This window comes from Rissa tridactyla, chromosome 3, assembly GCF_028500815.1.
Source record: "Rissa tridactyla isolate bRisTri1 chromosome 3, bRisTri1.patW.cur.20221130, whole genome shotgun sequence".
Lineage (NCBI taxonomy): Eukaryota > Metazoa > Chordata > Aves > Charadriiformes > Laridae > Rissa > Rissa tridactyla.
The window spans coordinates 1,748,939-1,763,822 of record NC_071468.1 but is presented as its reverse complement, the minus strand read 5'-3'; the positions used below and the strand labels follow the sequence as shown (position 1 = coordinate 1,763,822).

At 45.0% G+C, this 14,884-nt stretch overlaps 1 long non-coding RNA gene across 1 annotated transcript; it reads left to right on the top strand.

Annotated features, from left to right (window-relative positions):
• Window positions 1-1,370: 1,370 nt before the first annotated feature.
• On the top strand, window positions 1,371-8,341 carry LOC128906508 (uncharacterized). Its single transcript, XR_008465190.1, has 3 exons — window positions 1,371-1,553; window positions 5,886-6,011; window positions 8,270-8,341. It is a non-coding gene; the product is annotated as an uncharacterized LOC128906508 (long non-coding RNA).
• Window positions 8,342-14,884: the final 6,543 nt, after the last annotated feature.

Here is a 14,884-nt window from a genome sequence, read left to right as displayed (position 1 = left end):
AACAGGAAGGCTTCTGCAAAATACCTTTCCCATAAACGTATCTAACCTTTCCTTAAAGACACTGAGTGATTGTGCCATAAATACCTCAAGCAGGTAAACTGGTCTGATTGACCTTACCATCACAAAGTGTCTCCTAATACTGTACATAAGGTACAATTTTCCATTCTTTCAGCTGTAGCTAAGCAGGAAAAAAGGGCAAATACACAGTAATGGGCAAGAGTACAGCCTGTGCAAACAGTTTTGCTTTCACTTTACTGCCATCGCCTACCATAAATCTGGATGTACCACTGATACTTGGTTTCCCAGTGTAGTGTCTGTGATCCTTGTAGTATCTATCTCACTTTGTCTCTGACTTTTGGAGAGCCAACATTACAGAGTGTAGGAGTAACGAAGACGTACGAGCAGCACTTTCCGATTCAGAAAGCCATTCAAAACCCTACGCCATATAGTTAAGGTATTTATTTCTATTTTCTATTTATTAGAATTTGTGAGTTGTTTCTTGTCAGGACCATGGGAGCTGGGGGAAGCACAGGGCCTTCTACGGCTCCGTCAGAATGTCAAAGAATAATTTTCATTCTCCTCCAACAATTGCGCATATTGAAAAATAAATACCTGGTAGTTTAGCTGTTTGTTGTTGCAATAGTAATGCATTGTGTGCTGTTTATGGCCCCACACTGCTCTGCCTTCTTTCTCTCAGTGAATATTAGGAGAAGTGTCGTTTTGTGTAGATGTGTTATTAAATCACCGACACATTCATTTCTGAGAGCTTCCTGAGCTGCACATAAACTATCTTTGGCTTGCCTTTTTTTTGCCTTTTCTTTTTTTTTTTTTTTTTTTTTGCAAGTGCTGAAAGGTGGGGAGAGAGCTGAAGGCCAGCTGCTCTCCCACCTATTTCTGTCAGGCTACTTGTGGAAAGGGGTCGTCTCATGGTGTCCATCTCACCTGGCTGACCATCACCTGTTTCATTCTGGACGCAGCAGAGAGTTAGGCACCCTTCAGTGTATCCTCGCAGCTCCTGGGGGAAAACATGTCTTCAACTATGCCACCATGGTGGCAGCGAGGCGTCGCTGCCAGGTGTAAGAATGAACAACCAGCTGACGGTCATACATCAGGTTTTATTGTTGTCACCAGCCACTTCCTGCATCATACCAAAATGAGACACTTGAAGAAGTCCAGTAAAAGCTTGGGAAAAGGTCTGGGACAGATATTATTTTAACTGCTCCCCAGCAGGCCCAGCTGGACAGCCTTTCTTTCCTAGACACTCTCAGAAGAACACCATTCACAACCTGACCCAGAGACGCGTATTTCAGACTAGCTGAGGATGGCTCTTGAGGAATTTCCTCTTCAGAAGATCTGAGAAAGAAGTTTTACAAGGTTGGGGTATCCTGAGCTTGGTTCTAATGTCCATTCATTGTTCTGGGGTAGACCCGGCCATCCTTGTTTGTTTTGGGAGTTTGTTTGTTTCCTAGGTATACTCCTCGTACACAGGGGACTGCTGCATAATCGGTCAGGAAAACTGGAGTTACGTCCTAAAGGAAAAAGACACAGAAAAGGTAAGATAATTTAGCAAGCATATGGGGATCCGGGTTTGAAGATGTCGGTGTCTCTGCGTGTCCCCAGCCATCCTTTTACGGTGTGCCTCCTTCATGCCTCAAACCCTTGTGCCGATTCAGACTGGCACTCACTCGGCCTTCTCAGCGCAGGGCTAATCATTTCATAAAGACCTTAAATAAGCCCTTAAAATACAGACTTTTAAAAAAAATGCCTTCTCTATACAATTAACTAAATGCCATCGTTTCTCTGACGTGCAGAGTTTTAAAATATTTGTTTAGTATTTAATCACAGGCATCCGCCTCAGCCAGTTGTTTAAGGGCAGAGGCTGGCGAGATCTTGACAATTCAATCTGAGATCATAAATTCACACGGGAATGGAAAATACCTGTGTTAAGAAAAAGAATTCAAATACTAATAGACCTGCTGTTTGTTGCTCACATTCTTTTCAGCCATTGTCTTCTTCTCATCGAATCACCAGCTCAAGCTTCCCGCATAACAGAGACGAGACAGTCCCAAGCCCAGCTCACCCCTCCCTCCCCCACCCTAAACTCCAGCTGTGCCAGCAGCCCCCGATTTGAAGCCTGCACCGCGTTTGCTCACCTGCCATCCTGCGTCCCTGACCCCCATGGCAAATTCAGGGCCACTTCTTTCATACTGACCTGCGTCAGCCCCACATACTGCCCCCCGCACCCCCTCCCGCGGCATTTTCCTCTCGGTGTCCCTCCATTCCTGGGATTGTAAATACTTGGTGGGGGGGACAGCAGCATATTTTTGTTCTGTTGTGTTAGGAGGGGGAATGAAGGCAACGAGAGCTTTTTTTTGTTCTATTATGGGTTTTGAGGGAGGGTTTTTTCTAGCACTGAATTCTGACCTGTAACTGTTCCGTCAGGTACCCCTGGAAAAAAGTGCATTTACATCAGGTGCTCATAAAGCAAAAAAAAAAAAAAGGCTATATCGGAGATTTTCTGATCCTGTTCAGTGCACAAATGCCAATCAGAAACAAATACGGGGCTGTATCTTGCAATCCATTTTGATATTTACAACAGAACATGGCATATCATTTAATTTAAATTTGCAGCATGCTCAGTGTAATTAATGCTGTGCAGTGCCTAGAAAATCCTGATTTCTTAATGTGATACAATGCATGCATGCTGAGACCATTTTTTTAAACTACTGTATCATTTTGGAACATTAATGGGGAGGGAGTACCATTAAACAGGAAAAAAGCCGTGCTCACTTTCTCTTTATGAAACTTCCATGTGGCTCCCCAAAATATGATGCAAACGACAGGTTTGTTTTAAAAGAGGTGGGGGAGACAGAGATTTAATTTTCCCTTGACACAGCATGATGCCTGAATAGCCAGGCAGCTATTCCTAAATTATGTGCATTTCATTCCTAGGAGCTGCGAGCATTTTGAATGGGCTGTTGTTAAATACAGTACACAAGCGTAAATACCCAAGGGACCAGCTCGCTGAAATTTTGGCATGAGCAGAAATCTGATATCTATCATGGCAGTATCCGAGCACGTAATAAGAATGCGTATTGATTTGTCGGGAGCGCGAAGGGAAGGGGTTGGGTATTCCGGGATGAGAACCGTTAAACTTGGGGACATCTTGTGCGAGTCTCATAAGCTGTGGTGTGTGTGTGTTGTGGTTTTGGCAGGGACAAAGATGTTCACATGGCATCTTTAGACCTGTGAGGCTGGCCTGGGTCTCGTTTTCGGAACCGAGAGACTGAATGCATGATAAAGCTGTGTATGTGTTATACATAAATGACGCGTAGGGAATTTACATCTCCACCTAGAAAATCAGGTAGCAAAAAGGCACCGTGGTTGGCAAGAAGGGTTGGGACCAAAAGCTCTTCAAGGTCAGGAGCTTTACTGCCGTGACTTCGGTGAGCTTGCTGTGTGTTTACCTTCTTTATCAGGCACCTATATGATCTGAATTGTGCAAAAAGGAGAGAAAAGAAAAAAAAAATACAAAACCAACCCCCCTATCATTTTGCAGGGCATCAGTTCCTACCAGAACATACCATAAAAGCTCTGTTTATAGACCTGTTGATAGCAAAGCAAATTCTTCAGGTCTTCTAAATAAATCTGTTCCTAAATATAATGCTTCAACTTCTATATTCTCATCTGACACCTGACAATTCAACCTTAAGAGTAATTGGTCCTGTCTTTGAACCTCTGCAAATACTGCATGAGGAGGGTGGACAATTTATTGATTTAGATTGATTCTTGTAAGAAGCATATGAGACAGATACGGTATCAGGTGTCACACACTCTATATATTACACGCCTCGAAAATGTCCGTAGGCGACGAGGCAGGGTTCAAGAATACGTGGAGGTAATGTTCAGCGAGCACCTGCCAACGAGGCCGCCCAGCTGCGTGATACCTGAGTTACTACCCAAGAGAGAGACGCCAGCCAGGAACGGCTTAATTGGCCAAGTTTGACTTTCAGGGGAGTGACGAGATGGCTCTTCTGTTGGGAAGCCATCCCGAGCGGCGTGCCACCTCCACAGGCAGGAACCCAAAGGGTTCTCCTAGTGCAGGTGGAGCTATTCCTGCTTTAGGTGCCAAGCCTCACGAAGGGGCTGGAGGGACGGACAGCTGTTAAATGAATGTAATTTTAACTGTATTTTTTTTTTTAGTGCTGTGGTAATTCGAGAACATTACAAGACAGGGCAGTGGATCTGTCAGGAGTGAAAGCGTTTGTGACCTGGCCGTTTAGTTGGTGACAAAAATTGTCATTGATATTAATAGCTCAGAGCCCCAGTACAGACCTAAAAAAACTAGGGACACGGCAGAACAAAAGAAGATGGAAACAAGATGGCACGGAAGGTCTCATCACGAGGGCCGATGACTAAGACGTGAGACGGAGGGCTGGCCCACTCGCGTAGCAGTCTGGCCTGGGAAATCACCCTCCTCCCGCTGCCTCGCTTCCCTCACCTATAATGAGGGAAGGAATAACTTTGCAGCGTGCTTTACGCTGGCGTTGCGCGCTGACTTCATTACTGTTTGCAACAGCCTCTGTAATCCTCGGAGGAAAGGAATAATAACAAAGAACAAAAATTATAATTACCGAGCACATAGTTTTCATCTATAATCTTCATTTCAGGATTCGCTATTTCTGATGTCAATATTTTATAATGGCAGAATGAGATATGCTAAGTTTCTGTTTGATGGAAGTAAATTCAGATTTAGCATTGCCGAGGAGCTGAATTGTTAATGCACCGGAGCAGTATGCAGCCAGCCCCCTGTTTGCGGCGCCTGGCGCGCCTTTGTGCCGCTTCAGCGGTGCTCCCGGGACCAGGCAGAACAACGGAAAGGCGCTGCTCTGAATTTTCCGTGGGGTGACAGGACTTTGTCATTTAGCTCTGTCACGCTAATTGGGAGTGTCACGCGACGAGACACCGTGCCACACCCCCGGTAAAGGAGGAGTGGTCCAAGTGCTGTACAGCCCCCGTCAGCTGCCAAAGCTTTTGTTTGCTCACGGCGAGGCAGCGTTTCCAGAAGCAAACCCGCGCTGACGAGGCACACTTACGAAGTTTGTTGTAAATTGATTTCCTCTGTGTTTTTATAAAATTGGCTATATCGTATGAACAGCAGGAAAATACCCTCTTTTATCACACGCTCATGCCTTCCAACCTGCTGAGGCCTTTCCACAAACTCTTCAGGAATTTACCTCTTTTCGTTAAATTGGGTTGGATCTCATTAATAAAAGAATGGTATAATGGAAAAGAGTTTCTAAAATTATACCGTAACCTAGAATTGCAGGATTCAGCTTTCTCTGCCCGAAGAAAAAAATTCTGAAGCATTAAACTTACTTTATCAAGCATTGCACCTGACACGCTCTCATAAATTTTACATACATTTTAACTTATTTTAATATTATGCAGGCATGGTTTAAAATATTCTCATGAAGTAACTATAATGAAGCTGCTCAGCCATAAATTAGAGCTAAAAAAATACTTGTTCCCCCCGCCCCATCAATATTTCTTTACTTAAAAATCATGCGTTGCATGTAAGTTAAATTTTCCCTTGCTGAGATACTTTGTATGTCCTAATAGGAGTACCACAGACGCAGCGAGCCATAGTTCTGCAGGGTTAAACGCACTCTCTGCAGTGTTTTAGAGGCAGCTTGTCTAAAAGCAGGCGCTGGTAACCCCTCGTGCACCATGTTCCAGCGAGGCCCAGGGCCCACAGCTAAACATGCGGATATATATATATATATTTATATACACAAACACACATATATATACACATGTGTGTATATACATGCACATACACAGACACACTTATTTATTTAATTTTTTATTATTTTCTGTTACAGGAGCCTCCCCGCTCACCGGACTGGCAGCCGAAGGGACAGCCGGAGGCTTCGGGCGATGCCGCGTGCGGCGCAGCGCAGTCGCGGCACCCCAAGGATGCCCCTTCGGCCGATACCATCATGCAGCAGGTACGGCATCCTCGACAGCTACTCACAAAGCTCCGTTTGTGTCCCCGTTTCTGAAGCTATTTCAAAGCCGCAGCTACATTACACAAACAGTTGCCTATCTAGCCATAACAGGACTGTTATGAAATACTGTCAGCTTGTTGCCATTTCGCCTGCGCGCACGCTGGATGTGTCTGTCAGGCCATACTTGGGCAGCTCGGCAGCATGCAACGTGTCCCAGACACTGGAGTGATTATGTCTGAATACTCCTTATCTGATTGAAAAGCCGACAATGCTACACATCTGTGCTTGCGAGGCTCCGCTGCTACACTGCGAGGCCACTATTTATTTTGCTTCTGCAAGTTAGTTTTCCTTGAGAAGCAGCAGGGGCCTTCTTCAATGAACTGAAAAATGTGTATTGTATGAAGGTCTGTGGAGGGTTTGTGCTGTAGTTCAATGGGCAAATGTGAACCCAGGGGATGACATTTCATTTAAACATTTGGTTTACATCTTTACATGCCAAAAATATTAATGTCTTGACTTCAGCAAACGGAATTCAGCACTTTTTTTTTTTTTTAACTTTTTTTCTTAAATGAAGTAATTACAGCCCAAACATTCTGTGGTTATTTATTCTTCCTTCTCAAAGGCGGAGTTTCACACAGGAACATTTGGTTTCAGGGCCGAATTGTCAGTATCTGCTCACTTGACACTTCCCCGTTAGTTTGTATTGGAAACCACCAGTAGTTTCTTTTCTTGTGTTTATCGCATTGCTCTCAGACCTTTGATCAAGACATCTTGGATAACGGCAAAGTCTAGCTCAATGCCTATTTCCTATTTTGAAAAAAAGAATATGGTTTGTGTCAAAGGATCTATGAAGACAGTTAATGTAATTGAGACGCAGAAGGGCATTTATGGAAGTGCATCTGAATGTCCTCTTCACATATAATTGCATCAGGAATTCTACATTAACATGCAGCTCCTGTCCAAAGGAGAGAAAAAAAAAAAAACAACAACCTTATTTTTAGGTAGAAGCCCTCAGTGGGCAGTAAATTACCCATAATATCCCCCAAACTAGCAATTAGCCCTGTTTGCTGACTACCTGAATTGTTTCACAGTAGTTCAGCACAGTCTTACCAGTTATCACCACACTTATCATCAGCGATTCGGCGTGCGACACCCGCAGCTCCACACACTGTATGCCTAAGGTCAGTCATAACAACAAATACATTTTATTTGCTTCTTTTGGCCCTTCGGAACTGTTTTCTCAGGCCTCAGTATGTGAGGATAGCTCGTGCTGCCGTGCTGCTTAGATGGCAAGAATTTGAAAACAGAAAGCAATTCAGAAGTGCGGGTGTGCTTTGCTATTAGTTAATGTGAGTGTTTGTATTTACTTCCCTACTAGCGGACAGTCCAAGCCTCTGCTCCCAGAGAGTGAGCTTTCTATCAGTTTCTAGGGTTTTTCTTTTCAGAAGACACCGGAAGACATTTTTTGGCATGGGCCTATAACCGAGGAGTGTAAAACTGGAAAATATGGAAACAAAAACCTGTTGAAATTTTTTTCTTAGGGCTGCTGAGCAGTTTTCATACCCCTAAATATGAATGCTTTGCCAAAAGAGTAACTCTGTTCTGAACACACTCGCTGTGTTGCCTGCTTTAGCGGTATGAACAATCACGGGCCTACACACGCGCGCAAATTACAAGCACACACATCTTAACAACACGGTTTTCACTGAACAGGCCTTGGTTTTAAAGAAAGAATACTGACTGAAAATGAACAAATTAAGCATTTGAAATAGAATACAGAGATGTTTGCACTCTGAGCATTACAGGTTTGGTTTTAAGCACTGTGCACACCTTTCTGAGTAACGCTTTAATTTACACATTATTTCTCAGGCAAAATCCACCGAATTAACGTACACCCTGTTACCATCATTTCAATCCCATTTTCCAGTGCTGGTTCCGCATCATGTTATATTGACAGGGACCTGTATTCCGGACGCTGATCTGATGGGTTAGTTCTGAGTCCGTCGGGCAATGAAGAGGCTGGAACAGGAACACCTGAAGAGTGCTTCTCGTTTGCAGATACACTCCGAGAAGCAGAAAATGGGAACATTGCCTTCGTCTGGCTCTAGCTAAAATGCTTCAGCGTCTTGTTTCATGCTCAGGAACATCAGCTCTGTGAACAGGCAAACTGCCGACTCCGTGTATCCGAGACAGGCTCTCAAGAGAGCAAACCGTCTGTTAAAGGCTAAGCTATCGCTCCGCTTTTTTTGCTGTTGTAGGGACAGGTTAACGTAAAGCAGACGGCATGGCTACAGGTTGCCAGAAGGAAACAGCCCTGAGCTGCCCTGCCATTACACCTAGTCATGCTGCAGGGAAACAAAGGCAAGTGACAGAGAAAACGGTAGGTGAATGATTTCCTTCTCAGGTGGGGTTTAAGCCAGGACACTGAGGCAAGAGCCATATGACCAACTTTACTACCCCTGAGAATCACTGAAAATGGCCCCAAACCTCGGCTATTTCAGTAGCGGGTCCTCAGGTAGGGAGTCCCCAGGCAATGAGCTTGGTGAGGCAGTGGCCGCAGGCAGCCGTGAGCTGCTGGCCATCTTCTCAAGGCGCTCAAGGGGAAAAAGGGAAGACCTGCTGCGGACGCTGCCAGCAGACAAGTTCTTCAAAAGAAAAACTTTTTTTTTCCCCCAGAAAAAAAAAAAATCTTTGGCTAGAACGTTGTTCCCACCTAAACCAGGCCTCGACTAACAAAAATACAAATAAGCTGATCATAAATTAACAGTCATCCCCGTTGTGAGCATGAACACGCATACCTGGCCCAGGCAGGCGAAAGCAGATTGATTAAACAACAAAGTTCACCTTGTTTTCTGAGTTGAAAGCTCATGCTGTTTCTTGGCAGAACAGGCATGTCAGGCCTGTAATAACCACTTGCTACCTTGCTTCAATCAGCGTTAAAACCAGCACAAGATTAACATCTTGGGGAAAATCCATCTGGAAAGTGCTTTCGGGGGGGGGGAATGAAAGAGAGGTAACTGAATACCACACCCAGTTTGTTTATTTATGGCTTTCATAGGAACTTCAAGGAACTTCCAATGTCTTCCTCCCCTCACCTGAAAATGTTGTATTTCAGACATTTTCTGTTAAAATGCAGAGCAGAGTACTTGTTCAGAAAGAAGTGGCGAAGAACAGCAGTGCTTCAGCTGAAGGTAAATGACTTGGGCTGGCAGAGGCAGAGGTTTGCGTTTGCTTTTGCTCCGGAGGCGGCTTTTCCGCACACCCCTCGCCCAGAGTGCCCAGTACAGCAGGGTGGCATCGCGGGGGACAAAGCCAGCCCAACAGAGGCATCGCTCCTGCCACAACCCAGCGGTCAGAGCATCCCCACACCGCGACTCAGAGCAACCACGCAGACGTAGATGTGGGAAAGCTGTTGCATTTACACCCTGGGGATTTGAGGTTGCAACACAAGAGCTGAGCTTTAAACGGACTGTGTGAAAAAATGGTTACTTTTTGCTGAGACGGTAATACTAAAATTGACTTTCTCTTTTTCCCCTTGATGTCCCGGTATGAATATAGACTTGATACTCATTTTGCGGTACCTCTTCTTCCTGTTGAATCAACATGATAGCTTCAGGATACAGAGGACACTTGTGCTTGGCATGAAAAATTGCATGTAAATCCTGTTGTGGGGAAGTTAAAGTAAAGCTAACTGGGCACCTGAGCCAAAGCAAGCCTTTCACTTATAGTTTGCTTTACAGTTTGCTCTGATTTTCCTTCTTTTTTTTCATTTTATTTTTAACTGAAGCACTGTACTCTAGCACTGATAAAGTTTGGAGGCTATGCTAAGGATGTACAGCACATGTGAGCTGAAATCCACCTACTCCATGTAACACTCCCGTGGTTCACCTTGGAAGCTCACTGTGAACGTTCTGGAGACCTCTAGCATTGCCAAAGTATTTTTTGGAAAGCAAGGAAATGATTCAGGGTCTGGACACTGGGTTTTTGAATTAGCCAAATATTTATAGCTTACTTGGAAAAACACTTAGTTAGAAAGAGCTGGAGTACGAAGAGGGCATTTGGCTCTGGATTTACTTTAGATGACGTTTTAGAACCAGGCTGGGCTGTAGGTTTGTGTTCAGTGATGCTTAAATGCAACGCCCCGGCCTCCCTACGTCCTGGCCTGTAACTGTCCCGGCGCAGCTCTGCCAAAGTGCTGTCACCTTGGGCTTCGTGAGCGTGAGCAAACAGACCCCTTTTGGCTTTGTGTCCCTCTGACAAATAAACCACTGGGACTGGTTTGCCAGTCATCTCTTCTGGCCAGTTGTGTAGAGCTGCCTCACACACTCGACATTAAAGGGGTTTGGACAGGATTTATTTAGGTTCGGGTTTTTATTACAGCTCTTGAGTAGGCACCAGAGTGAAGGTTCCTGTTTACAATGGTGAACGTTTACTCAGGTAACTGCTCCTAAAGGACCCAGGAGCACTGGCTGACTAAGTAGTCAGCAGAATGAGTAAATATGTTATAATTAAGCCCTTAATTGAGAATTCCATATTTTAAAAAATAATAATCCTGTAGCTTCCGTATGAAATACTGCCTGTGAATTTAAGGGGGCCAGGGGTTGCATTCACTTTCTCCAGCTATTCTAATAACAACTATTTTAATAGACGGAGCTATAGTGAGTACAAGGCTTGATATGGTGAATGAACCAGAACACTTAGAAATATTCGCAGAAAGAAATTCTGAATGAATAGCACAGATAACTAGCAGATAATTTTTCTTAAATGAAGAAACTTTCATTTGTCACATTCATTCAATCAAGGAGAAGAAACAGCGCCACGTACCAGCACACGCGCGCGGCGCGCCTGGTCTCTACGGCACAAACGCTGTGTTTTACCTTTGAACTAACTACATAGGGAGGAAAAAATTACCCTTCTCCACAAATGATTTTGGGATTAATTATGTCTAATGGAAAAAAAAATAAATCAGTCTGTTCATGGCCAATGTGAATGGAAAGGGATGTGAAATTTGTGACGGTACTAGTTCATTACAAATTATTCCCATTTATGGGTGGCAACAGCCATTGAACACAAATACAATCGTACCAAGGGCAGTCGGAGTCCACACTACACGGAAAGAGTAAGGCAGTCAAACCTGTGGAAGGACAACGAGAGGGGGTACAGATCGTGCTGGGATCTATTCAGCCCAGCTGAAAAGAAACTGTAAACGTTTATTTACTTTTTGTACTCACTGGCTTCTTAAATAAAAGAACCTACGCCATTAAAAAGCTCTGAGCGTGCTGTGCTGCTCCCCTGCTCTCCCTGCACTGCTGAAGCTGAACGCCTCTCCCAGCTTTTCTGCAGGACTCCCGAATGCACGGAGGTGGATCAGCTCCGCAGCCGGCAAGTGCGGGACAGAAAGAACCAGCATCGTTGAAAACCCTCCGCTGGGCAGGGACCTGGCGCGGCAGCCACCGAAATCGGTACAAGGCCCTTCTTTGAGTGCCAAGGTTACGGACGGGGTTTTAGAACAGCATCATTTGATAAGGCTGAAAGTAACTTTAAATTTTCCCAAGCCGCACAATGATTAATACATGTATTTTTTTAAAATTCTGAATGGCACGTCAATGAAAATCCATGTTAACACGATGGAGTTCAGTGGAGTAATACCAGGAGAAAAATAGGTTCAGCCGAGATCAGAGGCTGAGGGCGTTTAAAACTGAGGCCCAAAGAAGGATTTTTAGAATCATCCCAGCTTTATATACCCAAACAAGCTTGCTCCTTCGGCTAGAATGAGGAGGTTTTCCTCTCCTTTGGAATTCTGGGGTAAACTGTCCTTGGACAAAATTTGTTCAGGGTCAAGTTTTAGGCAATATTTTGTGCTGCAATAACCACACCATGACAGACAACCCTTTCATCAGATAAGGAAAAAAAATCCTCTTCTTCAGGTCAGTACAAGAAAGGAACATGACAGAGCCGCAAATAACGAGCCCAGAGGTGCAAAATCTTGTGCATAAAATGCAGTCATTGGCCACGTTTAAATTTTTTTCCCAAACATTTCAGATGTTTAGACAGAGAAGCAAATATATGCATAGGGAAATCTCAGCAATGAGAACAGCTCTTCATTAGTAAATGATTCTCTCTGATAATTGCTGTGAAAATTTTTCAGACAACTAGTTTAAAAGCTTCTAACTGGTTAGAGGGAACTGAGTTGGGTGAATCAGTTACGTGTCCCACCTCGGGTTTAGAGGCAGAAGCAGCTGAAAACTGAAGGAAAAGGCTGTGTGATCACATTTCCAGGTACAGGCAAAGAGACCCAGCAAGGCTAAATAAAGATTTTTCAGATAACAATTTGAACGTTTTAATCTGCGACACTAAAAGGAAAACCCTGGTCACCAAGCAGCTCCAGTTGGACATTTAAATTATGCAGCTGATTTCCAGAGGTGTGCAAATACACTGCGGCGCCCAATAAAGGCAGAGAGAGACGCGGAGTGCTCAGAGCACAGTGGGGGCGAGGGAAGAAAACGAAAAAAAATATCCCACGTGATGGTCTCAGGCGTGTAACGCTAAGTTGAATCACTTAGGTAGGGATATTTTTCAATCCTGTCTCCAACGGTGTCACGGACAAGCTTTGCTGTGAGGGGGGCGGTGCCAAGATCTAAATGCACGTGCTGGTTGGCTGGAAAATTTTTACATGGCTGTCAGAAACTGCAGTCCAAATTTTTGTAAAAAAACCTGAACCCACATTTTGAAATTATAAAGATTTCCTGTTGCCAGAGGTTACCATTGCCTAGAAAGAGTTTTTGAGGCTCTATCTCAACAGCGGTGTTTAAAACCAGAGACTCTGACAGGACAGTGCCGGCTGTTTGGGTGACTGCGAGGGAGAGGTCTCTGGAGGCTCGGCCAGCGCTGGATGAGCTGAAGTGGGGCCCAGGCCAGCGCAGCAGCAGGAGGCTCCCGGGACGGCAAGAACGGAATGAATGTGAAACGGGAGGGGAGATACTGGTGAGTCATTGCTAATCCTAAATTTGCTTACTCACCTTGCCAGGAAAAAAGCAGAGTAGAAACAGCACAAAATTTTATCGAAAGAAATCTTAAAAAACAATCTCCTAAATCAAATGAACTAATTAACACGGTGGTTCTTTTTCTCAACCCAAGAAACCAAATTACTCAAAGGTTTATTTTCTGAGTGTCACTTTGGAAACCATGTTCTCAGCTTGGGGGCAGAGGAGGGAGTCCCTCCATCCTGGAGGCTTCTGCAGGGCTTTCACTGGGGTGTCCCTGGTGTCGGGGGCTGCTGCGAGGCCGGGGGCTGGAGGCATCCGTGCTCCTCAGCAAGCTCGGGAGCAGCTTTGCAAACAGCCGCATCGCTGCACAGCGGTCACTCACCACAAATACCGTGCTAGATGGGCTTCCAGGTTGGCCAGTTACAATGGAAAAATGGCACGACCACAATTTTAAGATGACAGTGCTATGGCAAAGCAGTCACTGCACGCTTGAGTTACCAGCACAAGCAGTAGATTTAGAGTATTATGAAAATATATGCATTCTGAAGTGCTGTGAATTATACCAAATAATTCTGAATATCTCTTTTGCTATACTAATGAATCAAAGCAGAGCTTACCACATTACCAGCAATCACCACGGAGAAAATGGATTTCAGTGTACATAGTTTCTGTATAAATAGTGCATCCCCAGCACATTCTTTAATTAAGTAGTGTCTGATTGCATAATAATAACAATAATAAAGAGAGAGATGTCCAGCTTGCACACAGGCCAATTAAAGTATCAAGTACAGGAGGCTAAAGCACTCCTGCCTGGGGAAAAGGCAGCAGGGAGGCGTTTGGCGTACCAGTGTACTCACCCCCGTGCCCCTGCCTCCCACCAGCCCCTCCGCCAGCAAACCACGGGGTCTGGAGACCTCTTTCCCTGAATCCTTGCACGGAAGGGGGTCATGGGGACAGCTCAGTCTCCACCGTTTTACAGGCTCCTGGCAGAAACCAAGGAAGTCGTGACTGCGGCACGGAGGCCCAACTCACTGGTTTGGGTGAAGCTTCAGCACTTGAGTGATTTGCATTGTGCCTCACAGATCTGCCGGGCAGGATTTTCACGAGCTGGAGGGACCAGACCCCACCTCCGCCACAGGTATAGTTGAGAATTCAGGGAAAGCAGTAAGCTGGAGGAATGTACTTTATGGGGTGGCTGGATCGTATGTTTATGGCCTGAAATAGGAGATCCCAACCCGAACCACTTTGTTGGTTTCTAATGGTGAGAGGCAGAATATGAAGATCATATAATTCATGCTGGGGAGTGGATATGAAAAGAGAATATGGTCAAAACCCGGGACAACCCACAGACTCAATAGCTGTCTTGCCGTTAACTATGGTTAATGGCCTCGTACCAGTAATAAACACCTTCAAATTCAATACATTCAGTCTGTAGAAACTCCCTTTAGAGAGACGGCCCAGAAGAACTAAACGATTTAAAAATGAGGATGCTAGAATTATGCATTGCTAACAACATTGGCATAAAAGCAGTAGAGGAGCAGGTGCTCCGGATCCCCGGAGACAAAGATTTACCACCCAAAAGAAAGTTCTGACATTGAAAAAAAATTCATAAACTATTTTTTGTACCCTCTGCACAGGAGAAGTGGGTAGCCAAGACAGTACTGGCACGGCTGGAAGGACTCTTGCGCTTGGGCGTTGCTGCGGCAGAGCTGGCCAGGTGGCTGGAAGCGCAACACCTGTGCTGTGATTTCACGGGCACATCCCAGCCTCCACGCACGAATACTAATGCACTGCTCAGGTGGCCTTTTCGGGAGGATAATTGCATGCACTGCCCTGAGAGCCGGGAATGGGCCACTTCAGGGAATGAGACTGCTCCTCAAGATACAG